The sequence below is a fragment of the Nannospalax galili genome, unplaced genomic scaffold, assembly GCF_000622305.1.
Source record: "Nannospalax galili isolate Female #2095 unplaced genomic scaffold, S.galili_v1.0 scaffold800, whole genome shotgun sequence".
NCBI lineage: Eukaryota > Metazoa > Chordata > Mammalia > Rodentia > Spalacidae > Nannospalax > Nannospalax galili.
In genome coordinates, this window is record NW_008347125.1 from 3362423 (window position 1) to 3374896 (window position 12474).

At 40.9% G+C, this 12474-nt stretch overlaps 1 protein-coding gene and 1 non-coding gene across 2 annotated transcripts in view; both read right to left on the reverse strand.

Moving 5' to 3' along the window:
• The window catches only part of Ccdc158 (coiled-coil domain containing 158), a 100559-nt gene extending 89095 nt beyond the window's left edge, over nucleotides 1-11464 (reverse strand). Inside the window, exon 1 of the mRNA XM_029568533.1 lies at nucleotides 11256-11464. The gene's annotated coding sequence lies outside the window, so the exon portion shown is untranslated. The remainder of the gene's footprint in view (nucleotides 1-11255) is intronic.
• Nucleotides 10293-10426, reverse strand: LOC115072124. Its single transcript, XR_003851191.1, has one exon. It is a non-coding gene; the product is annotated as a small nucleolar RNA SNORA2/SNORA34 family (small nucleolar RNA).
• Nucleotides 11465-12474: the final 1010 nt, after the last annotated feature.

Here is a 12474-nt window from a genome sequence, read left to right on the forward strand (position 1 = left end):
AGCATAGCATGCATGAGGGCTTGGGAACCCCCAGCACTGCAGTGGGAATGGAGGCAGTATGGGACAAACCATATGCCTTCTACTGAACAAGTCTTGTGTGATAAGGTAAACAGAAATTAAAGAATTTCTGAAAAATAATGGTAGTAAAAACACTATGCATCACAATCTATGAGCAATAGTAAAAGACAAGTACTTCACAGAACATTTTTGTTCCATAGAAAACAAGGGCTAGGAATGTAGCTCAGTTGGTAGAGTGCTTGACTGGCAAGCATAAGGCCCTGGGTTAATCCCCAGTACTACATCCCTCCATAAACCTCCCCCCACCCCACCCCCACACACACAATGTAAAGACAAAAACATAGGTTTAATTTTTTCTTAATTAAATGAGTTTAAAGCAGACTTTGTTTTTTGTTCAGTTTTGGTTTTGTTTTTGTTTTGTATTTTTGAAATAGGGTCTCCCTGTAGCCCCAGCAGGCCTGCAATTCGCTATGTGACCAGGCTGGCCTTGAACTCAGAGATCTACCTGCCTCTGCCCCAAGAGTGCTGGGACTAAAGGCATGCACCACCAAGCCCAGCAAAGCAGCCTTTATTTGTAAAGATGTTCAGTACCTCTATTTGCCAATGTTGCCAGTTATTTTACAAACCTTAGAATAATGAAGTCTACATTAAAAAAATAGAACAGCAATTCAGTTTGCACAATTTTAGAATGACCATATCCTCAGTTTGGCCAAGTTATTCAGTACTCCTACACTTTTTTAAACACCTATATAAGAATTGAAATATTATTCCTATTTTCAGTCACAAAGTTTATAAGCTTAGTAAGGATTTTTGGAATTGAAGGATTTTGTCTCAGAAAATTATAAAATTGTCATACTCTGCACTTGCTGATTCGGGGATGATAACATGAACTTACAAGTCTATTTTTTAGACGTCTACAGTATGAGTCCCTTTATACTTGTTTGGTAGCATTGGGGATCAAACCCAGGGTGTGGTACAAGGTCTCTGTACTTGAGCTATATATCCAGTCCCACAAGTATTTGTTTTAAATCTCTGAGCAAAATACAGAAGTGAGATCTTAGATTTGTTCTTCTATATCCAAGGTCTCTTATTAATAACTCTGCCTCATTTAAAAGTAAGAGCATGTTCACATTGAAAGGAGCCTTAAACTTGTGATAAATCTATGTAAACATTTGATTGGAATGTTTCAGAAAAAGCCATGGAAACATATCACATACAAAGGATTTTTGAAGGAAAACAGTTTGTAGACTTTTTTACTTATTATTGTTTTACCATATAGCTGAGCAAAAGTGCTTAAAGCATCTCTTGGTTCTTATCCTTCCTTCTTGGATTCTGAAAGGCGATGAAGGATGTGTAACTACTTTCCTAGTATGAAGTCCTCATTTTGACTTCTTTCTTTATGGCTACTAGTTAAGGTGGACCTCTCTTGGACTATGATAGAGTAACTGTCTCCACAGCAAGGTGATTTTCAGTTTATGTCCTATTTTGACTGGGTATGTCACTTAAATGTATGGTCTATTGAGAGTCCCAGATTCATCAAGTAATGAATGACTCAAGCCCTTAGGATGATCGATGGCCATACTACCGTCCATAGAAACCTAAGACTGATTTCACAGGGTTGGTGTATACTCCTCTAAAACCAGACTGAACATATGAGAGCAATCCTAAACAGCACTTACTATTGAGTTACTGTTCTTAACTAAGAATTGCTTACTGTGCTGGGTATGGTGGCATATACCTTTAATTCCAGCACTTGGGAGGCAGAGGCAGGCAGATCTCTTTTGAGATCCAGGCCAGCCTGGTCTAAATAGCCAGTTCCAGACCAGCTGGGGCTGTCTCAAAAGACCAAAAAAAAATTAATTAATTAATTAATTAATTAATTTTTAAAAATCAATTCATACATATTGGCCTGTATTTGCTTTCTCAATCACATTCTATGGATATCGTCATCCAGATTCAAATCCTAGACCTGTGAAATGTTATCTATAAATAATTTGGAGATTAGGGCTGGAGAGATGGCTCAGTGGCTAAGAGCACTGGCTGCTCTTGCAGAGCACCCAGCACCCACATGGCTAACAAAACCATCTGTAACTCCAGTTCCAGGGGATCCAATGCCCTGTTCCAACCTCTGCAGGCATTGCATGATGAGTGCCAGGTGCACTTACCTACATGCAGGCAATACACTCCTACAAATAAAATAAAAATAATTAAAAACTTTTAAAAAGATTATAATATGGAGATTTAAAAAAAAAGCAAACTTTTTTTTTTTCGGTCTTTTTGTAGCCCCAGCTGGCCTAGAACTCACTATGTAGATCAGGTTGACCTGGATCTCACAGAGATCTGCCTGCCTCTGCCTTCCAGGTACTGGGATTGAAGGAGTGTGCCACCTCGCTTAGCTAGAGTGACTACTTCTTAAGAGCAAGGGTGAACTGAAAGAACTCATGTACAAACCCTCCTATACAGAACCTGCCCCCTATATTTATGTATACTACCAAATATGATAATAATCACATGAATTACAATGTATCTTTATAATTTAAGCAGCATATAGCAACTTACTTTCCAGTAAAAAATCATTCTATTTATCCAAAAAGAAAATAAAGCTCTCTATAGGCCCATGAACACAAAAGAAAAATTTTACTTGATTTAGCTAAACATAAAACACAGGGACTGACATAATGTGATATAGAATTCAGTTGTTTAAGCTCATACTTCATCAGTATACAATACCACACAGTAGAGAGGTAATATTGAAGAGGTACATAACAGAATGAGGAAACTTCATCCTGTCATAACTGTTAGAAAAAGGTAAAACTTCTACTGTATTTGAGCCTCAATTTCTTTTTTAAAAAATATTTTATTATTTTTATTTTATGTGTATGAGTGTATTGCCTGCATGTATGTGAGTGCACCTGTGTCATGCAATGCCACGGAGATCAGAAGAGGGCTTTGGATTCCCCTGGAACTGGAGTTAAGGACGGTTCACTATGTGGATGCTGGAAATGGAACCCGAGTCCTCTGCAAGAGCAGTCAGTGCTCTTAACCGCTGAGCCATACCTCCAGCCCCAACCTCAATTTCTAGCTATACATTATGAGATTATCTTCATGCTTTTTCAAACCTTTTCTAACCAGCAGAAGTCTAGAACTATTGCGAATCCTAGGTATACACTCTTTACGCTGTCCGAGACACTTCTATAGAATACAGAAAGCTCCACTGGACATGGTCTAAAACCATAGATATAAAGCTCTTGTTGCTTTTGTATTTTATGTAGTCCATGTTAGCTATTCAGGTTCAGGACTTCCTATTTTCTAAAATAAATTAGATATAGACACAATAGACTAATATATCAATTGTGTATGCCCATAATTGTTAAATATAACTGGAAGTAAAATAAATTCTGGATATTCTGGATATTTTATTCATTAATTTCTGGATATTCTTATTTTCAATTATTCTATTAACACCTGAAAATTTGAAATTTGCTTACTAATACATATATTTCATTAACAAAAATTTGTTTCCAAAAAGTTCAACTTATAAGTTCATTTTTATCATTTAAATTTTTTTAATCATTTAAACTTTTGAAATATTTGTATATAGCAAGAAAAGTTTATTTTTTCTTTACTTTTTAATTATTTGTTGTTTTATTATTATCATTATTATTGTTATTGTGTGGGGGCATACAAATGACATAGCATGTGTGTAGAGGTCAGAGGACGACTTTGTGGAGTCAGTTCTCTCCTTCCACATTTACATGAATTCCAGGGATCAGGCTCAGGCCAACAGGCTTCAGGGCAAATGAAGTGCCTTTACCCTGTAAGTCATCTTATCAGCCCTAAACTGTTATTTTTCATTTTACATGAAAACAATTTTCATTTATAGCCTACATTTATCTAGGCTCTGTTTATATATTATAACCATGTTTAGTTATATACTCCCTGTGAGTCCAATGCTAATTTTGTTGGCACATATCTTATTAGCATTATCAAGACAAGATAGCAAATAAACCCATGGGTGCATATAAATCCCTGTATCTAAATTCCAAGATCTGCTCTTCTGCCAGATACAATCCAAACTGACTCAAGCAGACCAGCTGGATACCTCAAGATAACTCAAACTGATTGTCTTTGATCACGCAATAGATTTTCTGCTTGGTTAGAAAAATCATGGTGTAAAGAACCTTGTCTTGCTAGTCAGGAATAGGTCTGGCTTTTAAAAACCCTTTTGTTTCTAGATAAATTTTAATGAATTTGTGTTTATCATCTCTTTATTTATTTTGTTTTGTTTTGTTTTGTTTTGTTTTGTTTTGTTTTGAGATAGGGTCTCCTTGTAGCCCCAGCTGGCCTGAAACTCGCTTTGTAGACCAGGCTGGCCTTGAACTCAAAGAGATCCGCCTGCCTCTGCCTCCAGGAGTGTGGGGATCAAAGGTGTGCTCCACCTCGCTCAATTCATGTCTGTCAATTTTAAGCAGGTATACTATGGTGATAAGCAAGCAGGATTTTTAAGACATTTCAGTGAAATGTAAGGAAAGGAGTAGTCACTTTTTTTTTTTTTTTTTTTTTTTGGTTTTTTTTGAGACAGGGTCTCTTGTAGCCCCAGCTAGCCTGGAACTCACTATGTAGACCAGGCTGGCCTCAAATTCACAGAGATCTGCCTGCCTCAGCCTCCTGAGTGCTGGGATTAAAGGAATACACCACCACGCCTAGCCCACATTTTTTTAAAATGAGTATCTTCTATGTGCAGAATTGGGGCTGTTTTAATACAACTGAAGAAAGGCATATTCTAGGTCAAGGTAGGGGTGGACTTTCTGACAACAAGAGTCCTGAATATACATGTGGTGGACTTCAGTGTGAAGTGTTCAAGTTGAGAATGAGCTTGTTGAGACACTTGTTGAGACAGCAATGGTCCAAGGATGCCCTCTCTTGGGCAAAGTGTTAGACTAGTACATCTTGGAAATCTGCAGCTTTGATATCTATGATTTCCAAAGAAAGCACTCAGCAAAAAGAAAACTTCTCATGGCTTTCAGTCAACAGCAAAGCCAAAAGAGGATAATTCTACTGCTTCCAGCAAGTTTCAAGGTATTAAAACTTTTGTTTCTAGGGTTGGAGAGATGGCTCAGGGGTTAAAAGCACTGGCTGTACTTGCAGAGAACCTGGGTTTGCTTCCCAGCACCCACATGGGGACTAATAACTGTCTGTAACACTAATTGTAGGGGATCTGATGGCCTCTTCTGGACTCTGCAGGCATTGCATGATGGATGCACTTACACATATACAGGCAAAACACTCAATACATAAAATAAAAATACATCTTTAAAGCCAGGCATCATGGTGCACACCTGTAGTCCCAGCACTTGGGAGACAGAGGCAGGTGGATCTCTGTGAGTTCAAGGCCAGCCTGGTCTACATAGTGAGTTCCAGGACAGCTGGGGCTACAGGGCAACCCTGCTTCAAAAAGACAAAAACAAACAAACAAAAATACATCTTTAAAAAACCCTTTTGTTTCTAGATAAATTTTAATGAATTTGTGCTTATCTCTACATATGTGTTTGCAGTTGTAGTAAATTCATCTTATCCTAAATCTGCTCTTATCTGTCCATCAAACCTGCTTTTGGGTGTGTTCTCAGATAATGATGCTGTAAATGTCACAGTTTAGACATGTATCTTTAGGTATCTAAATCTCTACATCCAATTGTTCACTGTACTCTGTTGAGTCTACCTCTGTAACACAGCATAACTGAGTAAAGACATGCCAGGTGTGGTAAGGCAGGAAGCAGGACTCCTTGAACGTGCAATTTAACTTTAGTACCTAATGATTTTTTTTTTCCATGTTTTCTTCAACTCTTGCCAGATGTACTATAAAATACTTTATATTTCTTGCTTCAGTTTCTTAATAGTTTCCTTTAAAAGCATATCCATTTTGCCAAATTTTTCCAAAGACTAGGGTTGGAATCAAGACTGGCACTCAAAACTCTTTACCACCTGGCCTAACCAGCCTTCCGGCTTCACTTCTGCCCCTCCTAACAGACACTGTGCTCTAATATAAGTCTCACTTGCTATGCTTTTTAAGGTCTGTTTTTATTTATATTCTTTTCATTCTTCCTTTCTCTCTTAGCAAAAGCTTTCCACTTCAGTTTATAAAGATGTGGGGAAAGAGGTTCAATATCTCATTCTGGGTCAGTGTACACTGATCCCATCTTGAAAACCAATTACTAATAAGAAAATGGCCCAATGCTGATGGAAAAAAAATTAATTTAATGTGAACAACTATATTTGGAAGACACACTCACCTTCTCTTCCTATACCCAAAGTAGTAAACGTCAATTAAACAATTCATGGACATAAAATATTCTGCACAGAGCAAGCATTTAATAATTATTGTGGCAGAAATCTGTATAGTTTACATGAACAGGGTTTCTATTAATTCCAGGGGTAGATCTAAAATCAAGACCAATCAAGTTTCTACCTTGTGAACTTATATTTTAATGGGGAAAGAGAGACACAAAAGGAAAAAATAAAAATATTTTTTTGTTGCCAGGTTTTTAAAAAAATCATATTTTTAAAAAACTTGGCAATGAGTCTTTCTGCAAGGAACAATATATTCTAAAATGAAATGAAGATTTTTTTTAAAGGTTAAAAAACTCATTCAATTTTATGCCTTACAGGGCTTATACTGAATTCAATATTGTGTAACTGTATTAACTCAACTGTGAACCTAGAAACTTGCACCCACGTGTGAAAGAGATGTACTCTTGCTCTGGAGTGTGCTACTGAATATGTTAAACCTATAGTGAAATGTTTCCTCTAATCATGTAGTTATTAAAAATGAAAAAAAATGATTAAAAAAAATAATTAGTAGATGTGAAAAACATTACCATTAAAATCTCAATCATGTAGTTATTAAAACTTTTTTTAAAAATATGATTTTGGAGATTGGTCTGGTACCCTGAAGAAAACAACACAGAACAGTGGTTTATCATGAGAAGAGATCATGAGAGGCTTATCACTGAGGCTATTCTAGTTAGGTCAGAGAAGGCCTTTCTGAAATGATATTTGAATTCAATGTTTCTTTGAAGGACATATGGTAATATACAACAGTTGAGGGGAGCTCTGCATTCACTGACAGAGGAAGAAAAAGGTTAGTGAGGCCTAGGGTAGCATGGGAGGAGAGGCCTGTGGATGCCAAGTGCATACAGATCCAAAGGAATGTGGTTCATCAGGTCCTTCTCTGAATTATCCTAAGATATTGGTGAGGATGGCAAGGGTAGAGTTGATGGAATCTTTCAAAGACCTTTGGGACTTGCTCTAATGGCAGTTACTAGAAGATTTTAATCAGGGGCAGAGAATCCTTCAGCAGCTATGTAGAGAATATTTGGAGTGGAAGGTAAGGTCAGTAATAAGGCAATTGGAATAGTCCAGTGCAGGAATCCAAAAATTAAAAGGTGCCAGGACAGGACAAGGAAGCAGCTGCATATGGGGATGAGGACTCTTTCTTGAGTGATGAAAATGTTCTAAAACCGAATTATGTGGCTGATTACACAACCCTGTAATTTATTTAAAATTACTGGTTTGTACACTTTTTTTAACTTTTTTAAAAAAACCTTAAAATTTTTTATTATTTTTATTTTATGTGTATGCGTGTATTGTCTGCATGTAGGTAAGAGCACCGTGTCATATTGTGCAATGCCCATGGAGGTCAGAAGAGGCTGTCAGATCCCCTGGGACTGGAGTTATGGACAGTTGTTAGCTGCCATGTGGGCACTGGGATTCTAACCCGGGTCTTCTGCAAGAACAACCAGTGTTCTTAACTGCTGAGCCATCTCTCCAGCCCCTATTTTATTATTTTCATTTTATGTGTATGAGTGTATTACCAGCATGTAGGTAGGTGTACCCGTGTCATGTAATGCACGAGGAAGACAGAAGAGGGCATCAGATCCCCTGGAACTGGAGTTAGAGACTTGTTACCCACCATATGGGTGCTGGGAATGGAAGCAAGAGCAGCCAATGCTCTTAACCGCTGAGCCATCTCTCCAGTCCCCTAGATTGTACACTTTACTAAAACAGGTAGCATATATGGTATGTAAATTATGTCTCAAAAAACAGTTAAAGATGACTGAGGAAGAGTAAATTTGTCACCTGAGTTTCAGAAGTGAATTGGTTAAACTTGAACACTTCTTTTTCCCATACTCAAAGAATTCCAAAACATTAGTCCAAAATCTTAGTCGACTTAAGAGAGGTTGCTTTTAGCCAGTTTTCCCTATTTCTCACATAAGCACTTCACTGTTCCCTCTTTCCCTTGTTTTGGACTTCCATATCTAGCTGCCTTCAATTCTTCTTTGATATACACCTGATAGAAATCCAATAATGACTTGGCTAAAGAAGATTAAGGGCTGGAGAGATGGCTCAGTGGTTAAGAGCATTGACTGCTCTTGCAGAGGACCCAGGTTCAAATCCTAGCACCCACATAGCAGCTAACACCCATCCATAACTCCAGTTTCCAGGGATCCAACACCCCCTTCTGACCTCCTCAGGCATTTCATGACATGAATGCACTTATATCCATGCAGGCAATACACTCACACATAAAATAAAAACAATAAAGCCGGGTGTGGTGGCGCATGCTTTTAATCCCAGCACTCAGAAGGCAGAGGCAGGAAGACCTCTGTGAATTTAAGGCCAGCCTAATCTACATAGTGAATTCCAGGCCAGCTGGGGCTACAGGGAGACCCTGTCTCAAAAAAGACCCCCCCCAAATAAATAAAAATAAATAAAACATTTTTAAAAACGGCTTAAATGGCAGACCTCCTCATCCTTACTGCACTTCTCTCTTCCGTGTAAACTCCCCATTGAATTCCTTCCCTAGGAGTCACAGAATTCAAGAAAATACACAGTGACCTCCATGGGTATACCCACTAGTGCCTCAGTTGCATTTTTTTTAACTTTTATTTATTACTTTTATTTTATGTGTATGCGTGTATTGCCTGCATGTAGGTAAGTGCATCCGTGTTGTGCAATGCCTGTTGGAGGTCAAAGGAGGCTGTCGGATCCCCTGGGACTGGAGTTACAGACAGTTGTTAGCTGCCATGTGGGTGCTGGGATTCTTCTGCAAGAACAACCAGTGTTCTTAAGTGCTGAGCCATCTCTCCAGCCCCCTCAGTTGCAGTTTTAAAATACACATCCATTCAGGATTCTGTGTGTTTTAGCACTGCTGTATTAGTTTTCCATAGTTGCCATGACAAAGTAACACACAGAGTGGCTTAAAACAACACTCATCTCTTCTTTCACATTTCTGGAGGCCATAGCTCAGTATGAGTCTCAAAGGACTTGAAATCAAGATATGTGCAGGCCCCATTGCCCCCAGCGGCTCTAGAATCCACTCCTTTTCTATGCTGACCTCCACCACTCTTTGGCTTATGGGCACTCAGTCCAGTCTCTGTCTTCATGGACATACTGCCTTCCTGACCCTTCTATCAAAGCTCCTTTTGCCTCTTTTATCACCGTTGAGTTTACATTTAGGGTAGACAGATAATACATGATAATCTCTCCATTTCAAGATCTGTGACTTAAGTCACATTAAAAAAGACCTTTTCTCTCATAACATTTACAAGTTTCAGGGACTAGGACCTAATATTTTTAAGTGACCATTATTCAGCCCATTATGCCAGGTAATTTGACAGCATACACTTTGGTTCAGAAAAAGTCCCTTTTAATAAATGGATTTTTGTTGTTGTTGTTGTTGTTGTTGTTTTTAAAGACAGGATCTTCCTGTAGTTATATAGCACTCACTATGTAGACCAGACTGGACCCTATCTCACAAAGATCTGCCAGCCTGTGCCTCCCAAGTGCTTGGATCAAAGGTATGTACCACCATGCTGGGGCTTTAGATGCTGGAGTTTTAAAGTAGATTACCTGAACACAGGAAAACACAGAGTCCTCCCTGAAAAACCACAACAGGAAGCAAAGACCTTGTATAACATATCAAATGTTCAATTCTTATTCTTATTTATGGGGTATGATCATATCACCAGACACTGACAGTATTTTACCCACAAAAAAATAAATAGGTAACTATTAAAAGTATGGAGCTGGAGAGAAGGCTCAGAAGTTAAGGAGCACTTGCAGCTTTCTTTTTAAAAATAATTTTTATTCATTCTTTGAAATTTTCGTGTATGTATACAATGTATCTTGATCACATCCAATCCCCTACTCCCTGCTATAACACTCCCCAATATCCCCCACCATCACATCTCCCTCCCAATATCTATTTAAATAGCTGCTTTTTCTTTCAGCTAATGAATTGACCATTACATTTCCAAATTTCTGAAATGGCCAACAGGTCACAGAAAGCCATTTCTTTAGGCACCTGCTTGAAACCAATAGCAAACTGTCGGCCTTGATTCAGGGCCAAGCACTTGCAGCTCTTACAGAAGAGAGGATTTGGTTCCTAGCATCCACATGACTCAAAACCTTCTGTAAATGCAGTTCCAGGGGATCTGAAGCCCTCTTCAGGCATCAGCAGCCACTAAGCAAGCACATGGTGCAGACACATGCATGCAGGCAAAAACACTCATACACATAAAATAGTGGAGGTTTCAGAGTTCTCCCACAACTTCTCCATTCCCACAAGCTGTATGCAGTAGTCATAAACAGTCCTGCCTAGCTAGCCTATGTCCACAATGGACCTCTTTAATTTTTCATAAACTTGCTGCTGAGTTGAAATAGTCACCAGTCAAAATACCCTAATAGCCCACGTCACTTGCCTTCTACATTCCTTGGCTCTTAAAGCCAGCATGACATGACAAAGGACCACCACCTGGGACAGAGAGTGGGGACTTGGACCGTGCAGTGGGAAAGGATGGAGACTGATGCTGGTAACAGGGAATGCTGAGATCTAAGGTGGATTACCCAGGGTTCCAGTCAACAGGGTTTAACTCGGGATGAGACTGGTGACGGGCTCCACTCCCCTGAATGAGTCCTCTCAAATCAAGGAACTGGGCACCGAGCCACAGGTCTCACGGTCTCGGGCCCCTGTGGCCTCCAAGACCCAATCTTCCCACCATTGTCTCTGGAGATCTCGAACTCTCCGAAAACAGCGGCTGTTCATCCGCACAAGTAACTGGGCGGGTACATGTCCGAACACAAGGCCATGGAGGGTTCCAGAAGTGACCCAAGTCGCTCTGGGGTCTCCAGAGCAGCACCGAGCCCCTGTCCCCCATGGCCGCACGGCGTCCTCGTACCTGCTACCAACACCGCGTCCTAGGAGACTGGCCTCATGACCACAGGGGCGGCGGCCGCACCTGTGCGACCCGGGGACGCACCGGCTCCCCACTGCGCCCCGATGCCCGGGCCAGCACTGCGGCTCCCTGTGGCGGCGCCCAACACTACCCCGCGCTCACCACGCGGCCTGGCCCAGATCGCTCCCGCCACCACCCACAGCACACTAGCCTCCCGGGGCAACAGTTGGCCACAGAGTAGGAGGGATGGGCGGGGCATGGTGAAGGGGCGGGGCCACGGAGAGGGGCGGGGCGTTATGTGGGGCGGGACTGTGAGGGGGCGGGGCATTAGAGATGTGTGTAGGGGAAGGGGCGAGGATCGAGGCTACGTCTTCAGGCCCTGCGTTTCCCTGACGCGGTCGCCGGGGCAACCACGAGAACCTCGGGTACCGCCAGCCCCCACCTCCAGACAGTTGCGGGCGCTCCGACGCCCACAGTGCTCCTGCAAGGATCCCTCTCCCTTTCCCTACTGCCCCGAAACCAGGCTCCCCGCTGCACTCTTCCGCCACACACACGCACGCACGCACCCCGCCATGCCCTTGACCCCCCACACACACCGCCATGCCCCTGGCCAGTTTAAGTAGACAAGAGTAATTGGCATTTTGCAGTCCGTCTGTGCTTAGCTGGTGCTGTGCCTCAGACCAGAATGTTTTTCCAGGTTCAGGCATATTTTCAGAGTAGCTGAAATTAAAGGCATATGCCCCCACTCACTGCCTAGTTATTTTTTTAAGCAAAGGTTTGCTGTGTAGCCCAGGCTGACCACAAATTTGGGATTTTTCTGCCTCTATTTCTGAAGTGATGTGATTATGGGAGTGTGCCGCTCAACTCCTGCTTGGTTTAAGTCTGTTAACTCTCAACGTTGAATTAACCACAAATATTTTAATGTATAAATATTAATAAATCCTGCCCATGTAATGCAGTTGCAAATTTTAACAATTTATGGAGCACCGTTAAAGATTGCTTTTATTGGGGCTGGAGAGATGGCTCAGCCCTTAAGAGCTCTGGTTGTTCTTGCAGAAGACCTGCGTTTGAATCCCAGCACCCACAAGCCAGCTAACTGTGGGTAACTCCAGTCCCGGGGGGATCTGACAACCTCTTCTTACCTCCGCAGGCACTGCAGGACTCGGGTGCACTTACGTACATGCGGGCAATACACGCATACACATAAAATAAAAACGTTTTT